This window comes from Sus scrofa, chromosome 3, assembly GCF_000003025.6.
Source record: "Sus scrofa isolate TJ Tabasco breed Duroc chromosome 3, Sscrofa11.1, whole genome shotgun sequence".
Lineage (NCBI taxonomy): Eukaryota > Metazoa > Chordata > Mammalia > Artiodactyla > Suidae > Sus > Sus scrofa.
The window spans coordinates 4,144,538-4,154,516 of NC_010445.4; positions in this window are offsets into that span (position 1 = coordinate 4,144,538).

Below are 9,979 nucleotides of genomic sequence, written 5' to 3' on the forward strand. Positions count from 1 at the left end.
GGACCCAACCCAAGGGGACAGGAAGGGTCAGCAGGGTGGGGGAACTGCACCAGCAAAGGTAGGGTGGGAGGAACCCGGGCAGGGGTTGGGGTGGGGCCTGGCTGGATCCCTGGCAGAGTGGATTGGATCCACAAGACAGTCTGGACCCACAAGAAGGCAACAGGACATGACCGGAAGGAGGCAGACATTCCTGGGGCACACAGAGCATCGTGGGGACCACCAGGTCACTCCTGTGCACAGGGCTCCCCATTTCTTGGTCGAGAGGTGCCTCCCATCAGAACTGGCTCTGGGGCCCCTAGGGCTCAGACGCAGCTCTTCCTCCTGCCAGAAGCATGTTTGCTTCCTCCATGATTTCCAGTTCACAAGGGCGTGGTCCAGCACATGACCCTGCATGCGCACACGCACACACATACACGCATGTGTGTGTGCTCACATGAACACATGCAGGCACGGACAAGGAATCCAGTGCACACACAACACATGTGCACATAGAGACATACCGGCACACACAGGCACAGATGCAGACCAGTCCCAGGGGACAAAGCTGAGTGCTTGCTCACCAGCCTGCACTGACCCAGGGCAGAGGGTCACCACTGTGCCTGGGGATGCCTTCCCAAGACCCTGACTGGCATCTCCTCCTGCCACCAGTTGGGTGGGGGACCAGCAGGGCCCCGCAGCCCTGAGGGTGGGTTCTCGCCCAGCCTGCCATGGAAGGCCGGATGGGGAAACCGAGGCCTGGAGGGTGCCCAGCGAGTCTGGGCAAGTGCAGCCAATGCTCCAAGTTACTTGTTGGGGTTAATGGTGAGCCCAGTAGGTCGTGCTTGAAGGAAAAATATTCAATTAAACTTGTAAAGAAGGAAAAAGGAGAAGTGAGCCTTCTGCCCGCCCACGGGTCCTTCACTGTCAGTGGCAGGAATGCTGGAGGCCGGGCAGCTGCAGGCAGGCTGCGGTCCCCAGGCTGCGGCCGGGCCAGCAGACAAGGTGCCCCGGGCCCCCTCACTCCTGTCTCCCGGGATCTCCACGGCCGGACCCTTAGGTCCTCCCTGGGGTGGGACCCCGAGCCCAGCTGAGGCTCCAGCCCCAGGAAGCCTCTGCTGGGCCCCTCTGGTGGCGGGGCCTCTGGGCTTCCCAAGCGTGTCTCCACAGGACGCTCTTTAGGCCACCTGCTCTCCCCAGCTTAGGCTCTTCTCTGGTTCATTTTTGGGGGGACCTCAGCGGAGGACACCCCAGATATGGCTGGGCCCCGCATCCTCCAGGGCCAGAGCAACCTCTGGCACAATGGGGAGAGGGGACCTCCAGGGACCTTGGGGGCTCCTAACTCACACTCGAGTGTAAGGCAGGTGAGGCTCCAAGGGACCCCCGCCCCTTTGGACTCCCTGGAGACTCTTGTGGCCTCGGTTCCCTCCAATGTGAGTGACGGACAGATGTCACCTGGGCCATGGGCTGCAGGACTGTGCAGCAGGGGAGGGGCTCTGAGACCCCTGGGGTGGCAAAAGGAGAAGGGAACAGCTGGGGTCTGCCCAGGCGGCCGGCCCGGAGGAGGTGCCCTGGCCTGGGAGGGGTGAGGTGGGCTTGAGCATTTGGCTTGAAGCCCCAGCCCCTTGGTGGGGCCCCTGGGCTTAACCAGAAGGCGGCTGATCCTCCATGAAGTGTGAATAATTAAAACAGAAGTTGCAGTTCGATCCCTGGCCTGGGAACTTCCACATGACAGGCCAAAAAAAAAAAAGTTGCAGGAGATGTGGGGAGGGGAATCTGGACTCCCCGCCTCGTCCCGTTCCCAGGCCTGACCCCAAGGGAGGGAGAGGGAAGGCCCGACGTCCAGGAACCTGGAACTGGGCTATTACTACCATTATTGTTACTTTAAGAAGTAAGATAATAAACACCTAGAGTATAAAGTCTGAGGGCGCTTTAGCCCCAGTCCTCCTCCCCTAACACTGAAGTTACTTAAACTCTTCAACAGTTTTTTATTTTTAAATTTTTAGTTATTTTTTCATTTTAAATTTTTTGCTTTTTAGGGCCACACCTGTGACATATGGAGGTTCCCAGGCTAGGGGTCAAATCAGAGCTGCAGCTGCCGGCTTACACCACAGCCGCAACCATGCCAGATCTGAGCCGTATCTGCAACCTACACCACAGCTCACAGCAACACTAGATCCTTAACCCACGGAGCAAGGCCAGGGATTGAACCTGCATCCTCATGGATGCTAGTCAGATTTGTTAGCCACTGAGCCACAGCGGGAACTCCCAATTTTTTATTTTTTATTTAAGGAATATTAAATTACTGGTACCTTGCTATGTGTAAAAGGCACAAAGCCCGGCATTAACCCATGTAGTCCTTGTGATGGGCTGAACAGTGTCCCCAGCAAATTCATACGATGGGGTTCTACCTCCCACTACCTTAGCATGTGGCTGCACGGGAGATCAGGTATTTAAAGAGGAGATTAGGATTCAAGGAGGTCACTGGGGTGGGCCCTACTCCCCACTGATTCGTGTCCTTGTAAGAGGAAGGGATTAGAACACGGGCAGGCATGGAGGGAAGGCCATGTGAGGGCAGAGAGAGAAGACAGCTATCCACAAGCCAAGGAGAGAGGCCTCAGGAGAAACCAGTGCTGCTGACACTCTGACCTGGACTTTTGACTTCTAGAACTCTGAGCAGGTGTGTCTTTGTTTAAGCCCCGTCTGTGGTACTTGGTCATGGTGGCCCCAGCAAACGAATACAGACCATTTAAAAGCCCCGCGTGGTAGGCAGCACTGTTATTCCCATTTAGCGGCGCAGAAACCGAGGCACAGAGACGTTAAGTCACTTGCTCACGTCACACACCCAGTTCGTGGTGCAGCTGGGATTTATATATATCAACCTAAACAGGTGGAAATGAAAATCAAAACCAAAATGAGACACCACTTTCCACCTGTCAGAATGGCTGTTCTCCAAAGGACAACAAATAACAACCATCTGATCCAGCAATTCCACTCCTGGTACGTATCTGAAAAGAAGAAAAACACTAATTCGAAAAGATACATGCACCGCAAGGTTCATGGCGGCATTATTTAGATTGGCCAGGATACAAAGATGACCTGAGTGCCTGTCAGCAGATGAACGGATAAAAACGGATAAAGAAGATGCACACAACTACAACAGACTATTGCTCAGCCATAAAAAAGAATGAAATCTTGCCATTTGCAACAGTGTGGCATCAGAGGACATTATGCTAAGTGAAATTAAGGCAAAGACAAACACTGCATGATTTCACTTATGTGTGGGATCTAAAAAACAAAACAAACATAACAAAACAGAAACAGACCCAGATACAGAGAACGAACAAGTGGGGGTCAGAGTTCCCGTTGTGGCACAGCAGAAATGAGTCTGACTAGTACCCGTGAGGATGCCGGTTTGATCCCTGGCCTCACTCAGTGGGGATGCTGTGAGCTGAGGCTCGGATCCTGCGTTGCTGTGGCTGTGGTGCAGGTCGGCAGCTGCAGCTCGGATTAGACCCCTAGCCGAGGATGTGACCCTAAAAGGCAAACGAACAAACAAAAAGCAAATGCAAAACAAATGAACAGCAACAACAAAACACCCACAAAACAAGTGGGGGGATAAGTGAAATAGGTGAGGCGGATTTAGAGGTACAAACTTCCAGCTACAAAATACATAAGTCTGGAGGAGAGGAGGAAACGTACGGCACAGGGAACAGAGTCAGTAAAAGTGGAATAACTGCACGGTGACAGAAGGTAACTTGTCTTTTGTCCTTTTAGGGCCACACCCTCGGCATATGGAGGTTCCCAGGCTAGGGGTCTAATTGGAGCTGTAACCACCAGCCTACACCGCAGCCACAGCCAAAGCCACAGCCACGCCAGATCCCAGCCGCGTCTTCGACCTACACACAACTCATGACAACGCCGGATCCTTAACCCACTGAGTGAGGCCAGGGATCGAACCCGCGACCTCATGGTTCCTAGTCGGATCGTTTCCGCTGCGCCACGACGGGAACTCCTCTACTTATAGTCTAATATACACTATGCTGTGCGTCTGAAACCAACAGAATTTGCAGGTCACTTGTGCTTCCATGACACACAAACATAACAGCGGAGTACAAGCACGAGGCACCCAGAGTCGAGTGACGGATTCCCCCAGAAAAGGGTGGATACAAGCGTTCAGGACAAGGGGCTTATTTGGGAGGCAACATCAGGGCACGGAAGGGAGGGGAGAGGAAGGGCAGGAAGGCCACAGTGGGGCATTGGGGTGGGCGCCAGGCATGAACCCTGCTGGGCAGTTCAGGACACCAGGAGGACGCACGGAAGAGCACGCCTCCCCAGTGCGCAGGACCACGGGCCGTCTGCACCAAACCTCCCAACATGGGGGGCTTTCTGGGGCACCAAGCTTCCTGCACTTCAGACTTTCCCTGCGTGGGCAGGTTGCACGTGTGCCTGAAGCTGGGGGGGCCGCTGCGGGGAGTGCAGGGGGAGCACAGAGGTTTGCGGGCAGCACCTCTGGGCTGGAGAGGGGAGCTGAGGGGCTGTGGAAGGGGCACCAACACGGCCAGCTCTGCCTATGTTGTAATGCCCTGATTCTCATGACCCCTGTGGTCTGTTTTATTATTAAGTGACTTTCAATTGTGGTAAAACGCAGTCACATAAAATCTACCATCTTAACCATTTCTAATGGTTCGGGCGTGTTGTGTACACTCACATTGTTGTGCCATCACCAAATCACCACTATCATCTCCAGAACGCTTCGTCTTGTAAAAATGATATTCTGTCCCCATTAAATGTTAACTCCTCCTTCCCTTTCCCCCAGTCCCTGGTACCCCCTGGCACGTGAAAGTTCCTGGGCCAGGGATTGAATCTACACCACAGCAGCAACCTGAGCCACAGCGGTGACATGGCAGGTCCTTAACCCGCTGAGCCACAGGGGAACTCTTGCCACCCACTGTTTTACTGTCTATTTCTGTGAATGTGACTCCTCTGGGGACCTCCTCTAAGTGGAAGCATCCGGTATTTGTCCTTTTGTGACTGGCTTAGAGTTCACTTAGCGTTAATGGCCTCGACGTTCATCCATGCTGTAGCATGTGCCAGAATTGCCTTCCTTTTGAAGGGTGAATAATATTCCATCGTATTGATACGCTACACCAAAGGACATTCTGGTTGCTTCCACCTACTGGCTATTATGAATAAAGCTGCTATGAACATGGGTGTACAAATATCGATTTGAGACCCTGCTTTCAATTCTTTGCTGTATAGACCCAGAAATGGAATTGCTGGTTCATGTGGCCATTCTTTTTTTTTTTTTTTTTTTTTTTTTTTAGCCCATGGCATGAAGTTCCCAGGCCTTGCACAGCAGAAACTGGCACAACATTGTAAATCAACTATACTTTAATAAAAAAAGTACAATTTAAAAAAAAGTTCTCAGGTCAGGGATTCAACCCGGGGCCACAGCAGTGACCCAAGTCACAGCCAAATCTTTAACCTGCCACGGAACTTCCAATGTGGTAATTCTAAGTTTTTGAAGAACTGCCATGTTTTCCTTAGTGGCTGAAACATTTCACATTCCTACCAACAGTGCACAAGGGTTTTATTTTTTTTGTCACACACAGCATCACGTGCATCCACTGCCTTGTCCCTTCAGTTGTCACCTAACAAGACGCCAGTTTTCCTTATCTGCATGGACAGACCTCACACCGTCTTCTCGAGCTGGGCCCTGTGAGTTCCCATCTTATCGTGGCTGCTCATGGCCTTTCTCATCTGTCATGACTGGCACGAACCCTGCTGGAAAGAACGATGGTGGGCAGGAGCCTTTACACAAGTCTCTGGGGCAAATTCCTGGAAGGATAACTCTTGGGTCACTTGACATTTTGACAGATGTGGTCGGATGGCCTCCCCCAAAGGCCCTCCCCCAGGCCCCTGCCCAGCTGTGGGCCCTACACTCTCCCCATAGACGGAACTGATCCTGAAGTGTCTCGCCAAGCCGAGGTGAGAGGTCCTGCGTGTGGTGATGTGAGCCGTTGTCCCTGCGCTCTGGTTAGTCTAAGCTAACTGGGAGCGCAGGAGACCTGGACCAGGGGCTTCTGCCAGCTGGATTTCCTTCTTTCCTAAGGCACCATGGGCAGATTTGGGGGGTATAAAAGCTTCATGTCTCTGAGAGCATCTGAGAGTCTCACCAACGAGCTGGTAACCAAGGAGGCCCTGGGCCCCTGAGGCTCCGGATGTGCCCACAGGGGCGCCAAAGCAGCTGGTGGTTGGCCAGTCCCCCGGCTCACCTGGCCCCAAGTCCTCCCACAAAGCCTGTCATCCTTGAGGGTGTAGGCTGTGTCCTCTCTGGCTCACGTCCCCTCCTGTTTATATTTTTCACCCTTTTTCTTCTGTTTCTGTGTTTTGGATGGTTTCTATTGCTGTCTTCAAGTTCAGTAAGATTTGTATTATTTTTTTCTTCTTTTCTGCAGCATGTAATCTGTTATTAATCCCACCCAGTGTATATTATAAAATATGAGACGTTGTACGGTTTCATTTTCGGAAGCTTGGTTTGAGCGGGTCCTTTTTCTCCTTCTCTTTTGATCATGCTCCTGTTTTCTTCTGCCTTCTTGAGAGGATCGATTTGTATCCATCTGTAACAGCTGTTTCGTCATCTCCGTCTACTAACTCTGTCTTCCGGGTTTGTGTCTAGAGACCGACCTTCTTCCATCCTTCTTCCCTGCCTCCCTTCTGCTCTTCTGCTCCATGGAGTCTCGGCCTCACCAAATTCTCAACCGTCTCTAATTCTTGGAGTCCACCGGTCTCCACCAGGGTGTCCTGCTCCTGAGCCGCAGCCTGGACAGCTCTCCAAAAAGGAAGCTGCGGAAATCGCAGCGTTCACTTCGCTTGCTTGTCTCAGAGGTCACCTACTTTGCTCGCGTTGCCCAGTGTCTGGAGACGACTGTTTCATGCATTTTGTCTGATTTTTTAGTTATTTGGGGGGGGGAGGGTAAATCCAACCATCTTCGGAACTCCGCATGGCCAGAAGTGGTAGATCTCCCTTTTCTTTCTTTCTTTCCTTTTTTTTTGGGTCTTTTCTAGGGCCGCTCCCTCGGCATATGGAGGTTCCCAGGCTAGGGGTCGAATCGGAGCTGTAGCCACCGGCCTACACCAGAGCCACAGCAACGCGGGATCCGAGCCGCATCTGCAACCTACACCACAGCTCATGGAAATGCCGGATCCTTCACCCACTGAGCGAGGCCAGCGATCGAACCCACAACCTCATGGTTCCTAGTCGGATTCGTTAACCACTGCGCCACGACGGGAGCTCCTCTTTCTTCCCTTTCAATGATGGTTTTAGTGAGTGAGAATTCACGCACCATAAATTCGTCCCCTCAAAGAGAAAGGCTCTGGTCTTTAGCTGTCATCCTTTATCCATCTATGGCCCCCTCCAACCCTAAGCAACTGCCCATCTGTTTTTTGCCGATCCGGGACATTTCATAAAAGCGGAATCGCACAACCTGTGGCCTTTTGTGTTTGGCTTCTTTAGCTCAGCATGATGCTGTCAAGATTTGTCTACATTGTGGGAGGTGTTAGGACTTCCCTTTATGGCCAAATAAATCCCACTGTACAGATAGACCACATTTGTTTATCGTTCGTCAAATGATGGACATTTGGATGGTTTCCCCTTTTTCGCTATTTGTGAATAATGCTAAATTATCACTGTAGTAAAAACTTTCTAGGGAAACATCTCTGCAGACTTATAACCCCCGCTCTTGGTATCTGGGCCATCAGGACATCTTAAAATTCCAGCCCATGAGAGCAGGGAGGGCTTTTCAGGCAAATCCCTTCACTTTGCAGACGGGGAGACCAAGGCTCTGGCTGACAGGTGACTCATCCACATTTTCTGATTCTAGAGACAATGAAGCTAACATTTGAGTGGCTTCTGTGGGTCAGACTGCATATTCATACACTGTCCCACTTGATGCCCCACACTCCCCTTCCGAGGTGGGTCTTTTTAGCCTCATTTTATAGATTTCTTCTTCCAAGTTATTTCTTGAGCACCCCAGACCTTGAACTGGCGCTGGAGATACTGAGCTAAGCAGAATGGTGCTCCTGGGATGTCAGGGAGCCAGACACTATGGAATATTTCAAAGGCGGGGAAGTGATCCAACATGGTCAGTGCCTTATGATGACAGAGGTCAGGGAACTGCGCTGTGTCTCAGAGGCAGGAAAGGGCAGAGCTGGGTAGGAACACCCAGCTTCGAGGTTGCTCTAGGCTTCCTTTTGGCCATAGGCCCCATCAGAAGGGAAAGGAGAGGTCTGGGGCTGAGCAGGCTTGGCCCCCAGGGTGCTAAGACAGGAGCAGCCGCAGGGCCTCCAGCAGGTTGTGCGCCTGTCTGCAAAATGCTCCTCCCTTGAGCTACAAGCAGGCCTCCATCTGTACAGACACATGGACCCTTATAACTCAAGCCTTTTAGCATGAGAGGTAAAGCTCCCTTCTCTGAAGACCGGGCAAGGCCGCTTGGGGGAGGTGCATTTCAAAGCCCTGACTCTGGGCTGTGTTGACTTTATATAGCTTTGCTTTTGATCCAGTTTGGTTTTTCTATTTTTTTTTTTTTTTTTTTTTGTCTTTTTGCCATTTCTTGGGCCGCTCCCACGGCATATGGAGGTTCCCAGGCTAGGGGTCCAATCAGAGCTGCAGCCACCGGCTTACACCAGAGCCACAGCCACGAGGGATCCGAGCCGCGTCTGCAACCTACACCATAGCTCACGGTAACACTGGATCCCCAACCCATTGAGCAAGGCCAGGGATTGAACCCACAACCCCATGGTTCCTAGTCGGATTCGTTAACCACTGAGCCATGACAGGAACTCCTCTATTTGCTTTTATAGCATGTGCATTTTTGGTAAGTGGCCTCAAACTCCATAGAAATTAGTAAGGGGGGGCAGAGAGAAAGGGAGGGAGAGGGAAGGGAGCGGGAGAGGGAGGGAGGGAATCAGACTTGGGGCCAACAGAGAAAGGAGAGACACCACCACTTAAGAAGGCTGTGGCCACAATCTTTCCAAGGGCACATCCTGGATGCAGGTGCTGGCCTCTCTTCGAGCTGAAAGCGGAGCAGCAAACACGGGGGCTCGGGCGCGCTGGGCAAGGCGGTGCCTGTGCGCCTGCCCTGGTGGATCCTTGACAGGTCAGCGGGCTCGCCCGCAGCTCTAGGAAACCCGGGCCCGAGGCGCGGGGGGGCGGGGGAGAAGCTCCGGCCGAGAGGGGCGAGGAGGGGCGCCCGTCTCCGGAGGGGTTGCAGCCCGCGTGCGAACCGCAGCGGAGCTCAGCGCTGCCCGCTGAGCCGGCAGTGCAGACGCTGTGAGAAAAGCTCCCGAGGTGGTTTCCAGCTGCAGCGCTCTCTCGCTCGGGGTGGTTTCCTGCGGCCGTGCAAGTGGAAGAGGTGGCGGTGCAGCGGGGGCAGCTGGCCCCAGGGCGGGAAGAGCGCGGTGGGCCCCTGGCGGGGCGGGGCTTCGAGGAGCCGGGAGGAGGGTGAGCGTCTGAAGCCCGGGGGCCGAATCGGCGCCCCGGACACCGACGACCAGAGGGCCGGAGGGGGTCCGCGGGTCAGGAGGCTCACCTCGCCGCTGCACCCCGGGGAGGCCGCACCCCCGGGATGTCCGCCTGGAGGCCCGGGCCTGGTCCGCTCAGCAGTCCTAGGCCTTCGGGACTCATCCTCGGGAGCGCCCCCCTGCCAAAAGCCACGGCCTCGCAGGCCTTCTCCGCGCCCCGGCTCCCGGCTCCGGGCTCCGTCAGCAGCACGGCAGGGCCGGGATGCCGCAGGAAGCCCTCCGGGCGCCAGTTCCCTTGGAGTCACGCCTCCGCCCCCCCACATAAGCTGAACTGCTCCCAACGCTCTACAGCCCCGACACTGATGAGCTGACGGAGCATGCAGATTCCCAGGAACAGCCAGAACCCAGGGCCCTGCAGCCTGTGGACCAGGCCCAAGGCTGAGGAGGAGGGGCCGGCCTCAGGCATCGCCCCCTTCCC